At 46.8% G+C, this 11,899-nt stretch overlaps 1 pseudogene; it reads right to left on the bottom strand.

Annotated features, from left to right (window-relative positions):
• Positions 1-5,999: 5,999 nt before the first annotated feature.
• On the bottom strand, positions 6,000-7,641 carry LOC134391958 (polypeptide N-acetylgalactosaminyltransferase 6-like; annotated as a pseudogene).
• Positions 7,642-11,899: the final 4,258 nt, after the last annotated feature.

Raw genomic sequence — 11,899 nt, 5'->3', positions numbered from 1 at the left:
GAAGGACAAGATGGATTAATAAGATGAATATCACTGAGGAGCAAATTATTTGGGGGTGCACAACTGCCAGTAGTATGTCATCAAGACTGTGGAAGATGTTCGCCCAGCACAACGTTTCTGAGGTGTTGCTTCCCCTTACAGCACATCCACTTCTGGTTGGAGTCGAAGGATGTGAAGGAGAGAGCCAGGGCCATCAGGAACAGCGCCTCCGTCCTTCGCTACGCTACTAGGATGGCAGGCTTTGACGTAAGTAGCCCACAGGTGCAGACAGGTGCTTTGGCTCAAAAGGGCTGCAGAGTTCTGGGCTGGAAAGCACGAAACCTAGAGAAGTGGGCCAAAATTCCCATTGCTCTTTCCCTTTGCTGTGCGGACCACATTGGGGTTCCTTATAGCAAAGTGCCATCGTTCTGAGCTTCCTCGTTCAGCTTGCTTTGTGAGGGAGTTGCTCTTCTGGCAGTATACAGACCGATGGAGCTTAAAATCCCACTTTCTCTCCTTCCCCCTAGAACACCTGTGAGCTCCCACAGCTGGGCCGCTATGTAGCCGAGCTCTCCATTTGCATCAATGACTCCCAAAACATCATCGGTCGCCAGGCCAGGGAGGGCGTGTTCCGCCTGTATGAACTAGCGGTCCACCAGAAAGGTAAGTTAGCGACAGCAGCTACTTGCTGGAACATAATGCATTCTACCAAATGCCCTGGTTTCCTATACCAAGAGAAACTGAAGAGCAACTTCTTATTTATTTATTTGTTTATTTATTAGATTTTCATACCGCCCAATAGCCGAAGCTCTCTGGGCGGGTCACAAAAATTAAAACCATCATAAAACTACCAACAGGTTAAAAACACAAATACAAAATACAGTATCAAAAGCATACTGTCTCAGTTCTTGTCTCGGTTCTTCACACAAGAGACTACCATCTTATTCAGTTGTAATTTCCTGATACCGTTCTCCCTTCCTGAGGGCCGGACCAAGACATTTGGCTGTCTGAGGCACAACCAGGCATGCCCTCCCCACCCTATCCCATCCCACCACACCCCACTCCGCCATCCAAAGCCGCCACCCAAAGCCAGCCAATTTATTTAGGCAGTTGAGGCAGAAAACCTTACACACACCCCACCCGCCCCCAGTAGAAAAAAAATACAGTGGTAACAACCTGAATAACTAAAGATTTGCTGCCCTCAAAGTCTGCTGCCTGAGGAAGCCACCTTTACTCTGCCTGATGGGAAGGCCCGCACTACCATAGGCCCCCGCCTTGTCCCCTGTTTCTTGGCATTCAAGAGCATGTGAGATTCCTTCTGGTGAGGCAGACTTGAACCTTCTTTACCTCAGTCTTGCCTTAGACCACTGTGACAATTAGTTAGGAGAAGCGTCAGAGAAATCCTCTTAAGATTTCTCCAGAGAGCTCCAGCTATTGGGCGGTATAGAAATGTAATAAATTAATTAATTAATTAATTAATTAAGAGATAAGTCTGGAGGCAGCCCTCACAAACCCAAGAGCCGCTATGTGAGAAAGACCCAGAATCATCATGAGTGGGCAACCTGGGGCCCTCCAGAGGATGCTGGATTTCAACTCCCATCATCCCTCACCATTGGCTAGGCTAGCTGGGGATGATGGAAGCTGCAGTCCCAAAACATCTGGAGGGTCCCACATTCTCCTTTCCTGCCATAGATCATCATGTTCAGACCAATAAAGCTTTATCTCTTGGTGTCTCTCTGTCAGGGATGACCATGGACAACACAGAGGAGCTCTGGAGCAGAAAATATGAGTTCGAACCAAAGCTGCTCTCTTACATTAACATCATGCGAGTTGGAGAGGTAAGAATGTCCCTCTGAGAAGGCTCCCCCGCCCCCGTGATGAGGATATTACTTGTTATTTTTTTACCTAGTACAACCAAAGTACACGGCCCTTTACAGAGTAACCTGAGCAGAAGAGACAGGTTGGGACGTACAATTTAAATTGTGAGTGTGTAAGAAAATATTGAAAGAGAGAAGGGAAAGGAAGAAAGGTGAATATATATGCAAGTCCAATAGACATCTTTTGACTTCGTTTTGGTGGGAAAAGAAGACTGTGGCCCTGTTCAGAAGACATCTTAAATCATAGCTTTAACCACGATGAATAAGGCAAAAAGCCTTATTCACCATGGTTAAAGCTGTGGTTTAAGGTGCCTTCTGAACAGGGCCAAAGAGATGTTCATTGTCTATTTTTAGGTGTTTGGAAAGATCTTTACCGAAGAGCAGAGAAGGTCTTTTCTCAATGTGGCTCTGCTCGCCATCTACCACCCCCTGCTAAGGGTGTGTGAAGCTGGGCTCCTCCTGGTCTACTCCCTCCTGGGCAGTGGAGAACAGCTGCTGGGGAATGAGGTGAGCTGCAGGGTCTGGCTTGCTTGGGCAGGGAGGGGGCAGGCCTCAACGCAGGGCTCCCCAACCCCTTGGGGTCACTGGGCACAGCTGGGAGTTTGAAAGTGTTGTGGGTGCTCTCACAACATGGCCACCCTGGTGTTGTTTACTGATCATCAAATGGTTAAAATGGTGGGTGGGGATGGTTACGAAATACTTATTTCCCAGAAGGCAAAGTGGTGAGACTCAAAGAAAAGTGCCCCAGAACCTCAGTACAGATCAGAGGTGGGGTCTGAGGTCTAAAACATCCAAACACTTTGAAACTAAATAAAGGAGGTGTTGGAGGGAACCACCTGGCTTTGCAGTTTGCCAGCATCCCAGTTGGGTGAATTTTAAAAAAAAAATCTTAAGAAATAAAACAAAAATCAGGAGGGAGCCTGGAGGGCCCAAAGAGAGATGTCCGTGAACAAATCAGTGCCCGTGGGTTCCATGTTGGAGATACCATCTTTAAAGTGCCAGCCCTTTTCTTGGATTAAAAATGGTTTCTAACATTGGGGGATTTTTCTTCCACCTCTCCAGGCATGGGAAGTGAAAAACAAGATCCGCCACCAGCTCCAGAAAATCCGGGTGTTTAAAGAGCTGCCTGTTGCCATCCAGAGCCTCTCTGCGTGCAAAGGTATCTACTTTTTTTAAACTGTTAACCTTGAAATCCACCAGTTACACACTGTTACAGAAGACACATCCTTAGAATTAAAGCATTCTGAGGCCAGGAATCAACTGAACAGAGCTCAGAGTCTTTTCCAGGTTACCCAAACCCTTCTTCATTTCAGAAGGATGAATTTAGGGTCAAGGGGAGATATTTTGTTGTCGCAAGATGTCCTTGCCAATCTACTAATAGATACAATCCTACCTTCTGCCCATCCCTGCTGTAGTGTGTGTGCACCCAAATATCCTAGTGGTCATGTCTAGATTGGTCAGAAACATGTTTATGCCTCAGATCAGTCCTTTCTTGACAACATGCGCAAGTGCACCACATCAAGAACACTGTGAACCATGGCAGATCAGCTCCCATGGTTATGAGCCATAGCAGGTGTGCCATGGACATGTGCCAGTATCCAGGGGCCTCGGACCCTGCTGTATCCATCCCAGCCCTGTCCTCCTCCTCCTCCTCCTCCTCCTTCAAGGGCCTAGACATCCAAGCTGGACAATCCAGTTTGAATGAACTTTCTGGGTGTCTATCTGGAAAATGCATCCAGAAAAGTTTGGGCGGATACCCATCCCTGATGAGCTTCTGGACCAGGTACTCTCCTCTAGCCGCACTTTTTGTATTCTGTAGCTCATTACTCTCCCAAGGCTACACTAGATGAACCACGGGCCATGCCAGCTGGCAAACACCATTCTTGCCGAGAAAGTCCCTACACCCAAGCCCCAGGTTTGGAAGCAGTAGTTCCCACCTACTTTAGGAGCTTTAATGCTAGCACCAAGCCATGAACCATGTTGCCACTTTTTAATACATCCTATCTAGTGTACTGGTCAGAGAGGTGGACGGTTAAGAGGTTCAACTCCCAAAGGCCCAGGTTCAAATTCCCACTCAGTCACAAAGCTCACTGGTTAGCCTTGGACCAGTTACTCTTTCTCAGCCTAACCTAACAGGATGGTTGGGAAGATAAAATGGGTGTGGACAGAACCATGTACACCACTCTGAGCTTCTTGGAGGAAGGGAGGGATAAAAAGGATATCATCTGTTGCTGCTATCACTATTGCTCTGCTGACCTTTCCTTCCTTACCATGTCCTGAATCTCATAGAATTACATCCCCTTTCTCTTCTCTCCCACCCAGGTGATGTGCTGGTGGAGGATCTTGACATCGCAGAGCACTAAACCACCTTTTGCCATGCCCTCACCAGAGGAATCCTCCTCAGAGGATGAAACAGAGCCTCCAGAAACCAGGGGGACACCACCCCATTCCCTGGCACCAGACCAGGAGGACCCTGGGCCATCCGAGGAGACGACTTCCCTGTCAGGAACATCGGCTTGGGTTAATGCTTGGCCTTGTGGTCAGCCCTACATCTAAGACTGCTCCGAGCCTTTGTGGAGGTGGGGGCTTTAGCCCAGGAAACCATCCCGTTAAAGAAGCAGATGGCCCAGCTGACAGCTGATATCAGCAGGCTCCAGGCTCAGATGCCTGTGCAACGGCCTGTAGCTGCACCTCCCAGGCGGAAGTGCCCTGCAGCAGCTCCTGGAAAGCTTGATGGCTCACCTGAGCAGTTCCCTGCTTTCCTGGCACAGTGTGTGCTGTGTATGGAATTGCGCCCTGAGGACTTCTGAAAGGACAAGACCAGGGTTGCGTTCCTTATCAGTCTGCTGATCGGGTCTGCTGCCAAATGGGCAACCCCGTACCTGCTACAGGCCAGTCTGCTCCTCTCTGATTTCAAAGGCTTTCTAACCCAGATGTGCCAGGTCTGCAAGGACCCACAGAAGGTCAAAACCATTACGTGTAACATCAGGTGACTTCAAGGAAGGGAAAATCAGTTACTGAACATACAAATGATTTCCGTCTGCTGTCCTGAGACTTGGAAAAGAATAAAGTGGCCTTAACAAACCAATTTCAGGAAGGCCTGTCTGATGACATCCGTGATGAACTGGCATGAGTAGGAAGACCATCAGCCCTCCAGGCCTTGATTCACTTATGCCAAAGAGTAGATGGATGGCTAGAAAGCCGGCAGCTTGTGCATCATTAGACCCACACCTGGGAATCCAGGCTTTCAGGAGAAACCCAGCTGAAATTGACTCATGAGGAGAAGGACCGTCAGAGACAAGATGGTCTCTGCTTTTGCTGTGGGACCATGGGGCACCTTGCAGTCACCTGCCCTGCCAAACCTCCATGGCCTGCAGTTCTGAGAGACGCTGCAAAAACTCAAAAAGTGGATATGGCTCCAGAGCCTTGTCCCTCTGTACAGTTTCGCAAAAACACTTCCTCGTACAAGTGACTCGTCAGTGCCCAGGGCACGCCCTGATGCATAGCATTGCTGTGATGGATTTGGGAGCCTTAAGCAATTTTATGGACATTGCCTTTGCTGCTGCTCACCAGATCCTAACTCCGCCCACAAGCCACCCAGTGGTGGTAGAGACAATTGATGGCAGTCCTGTGACTTCAGGACCTGTCATTGATAGCATCAAAATGTGTCCCTCACCCAGGAGATCCAGGAACATAAATAGGAACTTCATTTCTATCTGGCAGCGACACCACACTTTCCCCTGGTATTGGGAATGACTTGGCTGGCCCTCCATGACCCGCAGATATCCTGGTCCCAGAGTGACCTGACCTTTTCCTCCCTATATTGTCAGGAGCACTGCTTACCTGAAAGAGGGAGCTCCACATTGGAGGAGATGCCACTGCCTGACCTCAAGGATCTTCCTGCTAAATACAGTGCTCCATCGGCTCCATGATGCCCAGACAATTTTGTAGCCACCCAGATCCTGCTGTCTATGGCAGAGCGGGTCCGTGTTCAGCAGCAGCAAGACAAATATGCACAGGCCCACTCCGTGAATGTCAAGATCCAGGTACCCCAGAAAATTCCCTTTTTTCAGTCCAAAACAGACTCTTCTACAACCGGGAACATCTTTATACCCCATCAGGGTGCCTCCAGGCAGAAGTATATCAGCTTTGCCAATGCAGCTGACCAGCAAGACATTCCGGCCTTTTCAAGACCCTCCACTTAGTTACTAGGGTCTTTTGGTGGCCTAAAATACAGGAAGAGAAACTGCTCAGCAAGAGAAACTGCTCAGTTCGTTTAGAACCTTCATTTCTAATAGCTCCAAAGAAAGCTGGCGTAAGGTCTGGGATGAAGATTTCCGGATAAACACTTTGTACATACCAGGTGAAGTTTTTGCAATGTAACCGCTCGTTCAGCTCAAGACGCTCAGTAAGGTCTCTGTGTGTTTTCTCTCTAGCCATCTGCGAGGCCCGCTGGTTCCTCCTGTAGAAGATTTCCTTGTAGTCGTCCATCCAGACTTCTGCAAAGTACACCTGGTTCCTGGAGATCACTTGAGTCCCTTTCAGGAAGGTGGGGAGGCTTTTGGAACGGAACACGTGGCCAACGACGGAGCAAGGAATGATCTCCAGCTGACCCCCACTGCCAAACCTGAAAGGACATCTCCACATTTCCCCCTCCCCAGATCTCCATCTGGTTGTCGTATGAGCCGATGTGTTCAAAATAGGACATGGAGATGGCAAAGAGGCCACCAGCAAATGTGGGGGTCTTGATAGGATAAGTCTCATCTTTCCTCCTCTGCCTCTCATGTTGAGGGATGGACTCCCATCCCAAAGTCAGACTCCAGTCAAAGTTCCCTCGACTGTGCACCTTCCCATATTGGGTTGGCTTGGAGAACTCAAAGGTGTTCAATTGTGAAGATATCTGGACTGACCACAGCTGTGGGCTCTTCAGTAATTCGCGATAAGAGAGGCTCTAACCACCCATGGAAACATTCACAGTGAGCATCCAGGAATGTGAGTACATCTCCTGTAGCAATGCTGGCACCAAGCAATCGGGCTGTTATTAAACCCTTCCTTCCCAGCTGCTGGACAACCTTCACTATCTGCAATTGCTTCACATAGTTGTCTAACTCGTCTTTCAAGTAATCATCTGTACTGGCATCGTCCACAAGAATGATTTCTTTTAGCAATATAGCTGGGGAGGCATACAGAACACTGCACACAGTGCGAAGCAAAGTTGACCAGGCCTCGTTATGGAAAACGATGACGACGCTGGTGGTCGGGAGGGGAGGGCATCGTTTGAATTTTTGGTCGATACACTCTGGAGGCCGGCTGTCTGGTCCTAAGGCCCTTTGGAGAGAGATCCGGTCAGTGGCATAGGCATTGAAACAGTGCTTGTCGTAGCCACGTTCTTTCGCTTTCGTCTCCTCTGGTGTCCACTGGTCCTTCTTGAAAGGTTTGCCATCAGCTCCTGGGCTATTGGGGTCTTGAGGTGGACATTCCATGAAGGGCTTCAGTTCTGCTGGTGTGTAATATCCCGGCAGGCAGGACTTGCTGTCCCGGACAGGCACCTCTTGCTGAACCGGAGCCCCAATCTGCAGCTTTGGCCTGGAGTCCTGGATGTTGTTGACGGCTCCCATCATTATGTCAATCATTTGGTCTTTCCTGACCACAGCGTTCTTTGGCCAAGGCTCCTCCCTTTGGTCCCCATTGCTCACATCCCTTTGCATGATGAAGAGGAAGTCCACAAAGGCAATGCCCCCAAAGCCAGCTTCAGTGGGCCGTAATGTCTTCGGAGCAGCCTCATCGTGAGCGTGGCTTCGGCGACTACTCCTACATCAAAGACGCAGCCTCTTCAAACCTCTGCTTATTCTGTGGAATCTCACCATCTTTCTCCAAACTGAAAATGGGCAGCTGGAAAAGTTTGGGTTGAAAGGAGCCCATTTAGAACCTTTTCTGCCTACATGGTTTACCAGAATCCATAGTCTCAGACCACAGCACCCAGCTTCTGGCTCATTTCTGGCAAACCCTGTTATAATCATTGGACCTACAACCCCACCTCTCTTTGGCCCATCATCTCCAAACAGATGAGCAAACGGAGAGTACCAACACTACCCTTGAACAGTACCTCCGGTGCCATGTCAACTTTCACAGGACAATGGGGCAGAATTGCTGCCTTTAGCGGAGTTTGCATACAAGTCCCAGCATTCCTCTACCCACCAAACACCATCTTTGTACATTATGGGTACCACCCATGATACTTCCCTTCGATCTCTCCACCATCGTTAGTTCTAAACACAGATCAAGTAATTCAGAAACTCTACATCAGGTCTTATGGGAGCGACTGGATTGGGCCAAAGAAGCATATAAACGCAGTTAAACAATATCAACCTGACCCAACATTGGCGGTGGGAGATCAGGTATGGCTATCATCCCTGCATCTCCCCGCACACCAGAAGCTGCATACTGGACTGACTGCCTGTGCTAGGACGCTTTGCCTGTTTGCCTGGTCCTGCTTTGCTTGAACTCCCTCAAACAGAAGCCTGTCTGTTGGAACATTTGCCTTCGTTATTACTGAGCCTTGTGGTCAGCCCTATAACTAAGACTGTGACAGCCAACAGAAGACCCCTGTCATCACTTTCTTTCTCTTTTCTTCCCTTCCCTTTCCATGTTTCTCTTCTGTCTTTTTCCCTCCTTCTCTTCCCCCCTTCCTGCCTTTTTTCCCTTTCTCCTCTGCTGGGCACAGCTGGAGAAAATGGGACACAGTCATTTCCCCCCTCCAGCTGTGGATGCGCTAGTCTATCTCTATCCGACAAGGTTTTTTTAGAAACTCCATAACTCCCAGATCTTTTTCAAACCAGATGTAAATAAACCATAGGAGCACTTGTGACAATGTGCCACTAGTGCTGCACCATTTTGGGGATATTGCCTGAAGCATCTAACCCTTCATTGACAACCCAGAACTGAGTGAGTTATTTTGTTTGGTCAGTTTGGCTTTTAAGTTGTGCCAAGAGAGTAGCCTTTTTCAGCTTTCTGGGCTCAATTTTGAGGGTATTTTCCTTCTTTATTCGTCTCTGTTTGAGTGTGTATATATAGTTTTCTCCTTATTAGTAGAGCAGCTTAGCATTAAAACCATGCACACTGCTGCCTTACAGAATAAAGTAGGCGAAAAAAAATCTAATCAAGTTAGGTTATGAGCAAAAAATTCCTACTTGCCCCCCCCAAAAGGGCAACCAGCAAGCCCATACTGTCTACAAGGAGGGGAGGGAGGGAGCCGCGAAGTGAAAGAGGAACCGGGAAGGAGTGAGCAAGGCTTAAAACGCCTCATAGTCTCCTCCCTCCTCAGTGGCACCATATGGAGGCCACCAGTGGTGAGCCTCCATGTCTGATCTCTCTCACCCCCACCCACAACTGGCCACCCCCGTCCAGGCAAGCCGAGCGTGGGAGGGGGCATTTCTGTGAGATAAAAAATAACAGCGTTATTGTGACAAAACTGAATTTTGGGTGCCATTTTCCAAGATGACAGCTGTTACGATGATTTCCTGAGCTGCCCCTATATCTAATTTTAATCTACATGGTAATAAATTCCACCATACCAAACTTCACACTTGTATCACAATGTGCATGGTTTGGTCAGAAATTGATATTAAGCCGCTCTACTATATAAAAATTGCATTGCTTTATTAAATGATTGGATTCAGTGTGTATTTGGATAGGAGAAGTCACAATTCAGAATTTTAATGGTGGTTTTTATATAAAAAAATATTTTGTGGGATAATAGGAATAACTCTGCATTCTTCCAGACACTAGGGTGTTACAGAGAATGTCATGTAGCTTGGTCAATTCTCATTTCCTGCTCCCTCCTCTTCCTCTTCCTCTTCCTTTCTCTGCAACAAGTATCATGTGGTCTCTCCAGAGAGGAAGCAAAGATCCAATATCTCATGCCTTTGCTTACTTGCACTCACACACCTAGCGTTAGAGGGTGCTTGTGATTTAACAGTCTTAGATAGCTTTCTCTGAACATGTATGTAAAAGCATTAATAAAGTTGATTGGAACTTCTTTTAAACTGGCTCTACCCTACATTTATTGCCTCCAATACTGAATGATGTGTTGCCGTGCTTTCTCTATATAAGGCCATTCTGCTGTAAGTCATACTAGACTTTCCAACATACTTAAGACAAAGCTATTTCAATTATAATACGTCTTCTCATTAACTACAACATATTTAGATGCCTCTCATAATATGATGCCCTGAACTATGGCTGGCTTGGCTTGTGCCACTATCCGGCACAGTTCTTATATAATGACAACCCAAAATACAAGTTGAATATCAGTTGTTGAATCATGGGTTGTTGTTGCGTGCAAACTCTCCACTATGGTTTAACTAGAGGTTCTTAACCATGAACAATCGAAAGTCCACAATCCAACAATAAACCATAGGTTTGCTTCCTGGGTTGTTTGTGGTTAACAACCCATAGTTAAAACATAGTGCCGGGTTAACACATAACGAAAATCCATATTTCAAGAACAACCCACAATTCAATGACAACCCATTCTCTGGGTTGTTGTTACTATCACCCTACAGTGACCTGATTTGCACATCACAAGCAGCCACCATGGGGGAATTTCCCAGTGGGGATGCTTGTTGTGGTAGTTGCCACCATTCTTGAATATTTCAGCCTGTTATTTGCAAACTCAGCAAAGGTGGTATGTTGGGAGTGGTTGACAAGTCACTCATAACCTCTGGGCTTTTTTAGGGTTGCACATATTAACCACCCCAATAACCCACCCCGGCTGAGTTAACATTCAAAATGGCAGCTGCCACCATGACAAGAAGCCCCAGGAGGGATTCACCAATGGTGGCTCCTCCAGATGTTTGAGTCGGGCCATTGTTTAAAACACTCTCTAGCAGTCAGTGGTCTGAGCACAGGTCCTCAAAAGTCTGTTGCTGTGAGGAGGTGCCATCGACTTAGCCTTTTATGTGTTAATCCTTTGTTGTCCTTCTCTGAAACTTTTTCAGGGCTCTCAATGGGTGTCTCCCCACTCCCCCAAGTTTACTGATGGAGCCGAACCAGTCTGTTGCTTGCCAAGTGTTTCAGTTTCCAGAGATAGGGGAGATCATCATTATTGGGGTGGAGTGGGTGGGTCAGTTTTCTGTCCTGAACTTGCACACAATCTGATAAGTACTACAATTATTGGCCAAAATGGAGTATTTACAGAAAAGATACCACTGCGGGAATTATCTCATAAGATTACACCGCTCCAGAATAAACATCATTTATGGTTTTTTAAACAAAAACTCTGTGTGTGATCCATCAGTTTGTGGACTAACAAATGTGGGAACTGTGCAATTTATCAGAACGGAACGGATTTAGTATACAAGAGGATATTTCCATCAAAGTAACTCATGGGCAGCACAAGAATTCTCAAGGTGGGGTGATAATGTGGATCAGTGGAAGTTTGTAAGAAAATCATGAATATCAAAACAAAGAAAAAAATTTCAAAGGACAAATAGAAATTTGTAGCAGTATTGAAAGACAAGTAAGCAATTTTTAGAATCTCAGTTTATGAGCTTTGATCAAAAGAGCGGCAATAAATGTGATGAAACTGAGAAGGATTTGAAAAACAAACAATATTTAAAGACCCCATTGGACTTTGAAGAGACTAAAGAAAAAAACTGGCCTAAAGCATTAAACTTGTTAATGCCCTACAAGAACATCAAGAAGTATTGAATAAAGATTGATCAAGGCTGCAATCCTATGCATGTTTAAACAGAAATAATTCCTGCCACTTGTAGGATGTATTTCTGTCTAAACATGCATAGGATTGTGGCCCACGTAAGGTCTTCTTTTAGAGGGGAGGGCAGACTTCAAAGACAGATGTACTTAAAAAAAAACTAGAAGCCTACTTTTCAGCGCATTCTGAGGCTAGGAATATGTTTTCAAAAGGAAAACTGAGCTGAGGTCACAGGTAGGGTGACCATATGAAAAGGAGGACAGGGCTCCTGTATCTTTAACAGTTGTATTCCAAAGGGAATTTCACCAGGTGTCATTGGTATGCATGT

The sequence above is a fragment of the Elgaria multicarinata genome, chromosome 2 (assembly GCF_023053635.1).
Source record: "Elgaria multicarinata webbii isolate HBS135686 ecotype San Diego chromosome 2, rElgMul1.1.pri, whole genome shotgun sequence".
In the NCBI taxonomy this organism is placed as follows: domain Eukaryota; kingdom Metazoa; phylum Chordata; class Lepidosauria; order Squamata; family Anguidae; genus Elgaria; species Elgaria multicarinata.
Note: the sequence above shows the minus strand (reverse complement) of the source record. Positions and strands in the feature narration are given on the sequence as shown.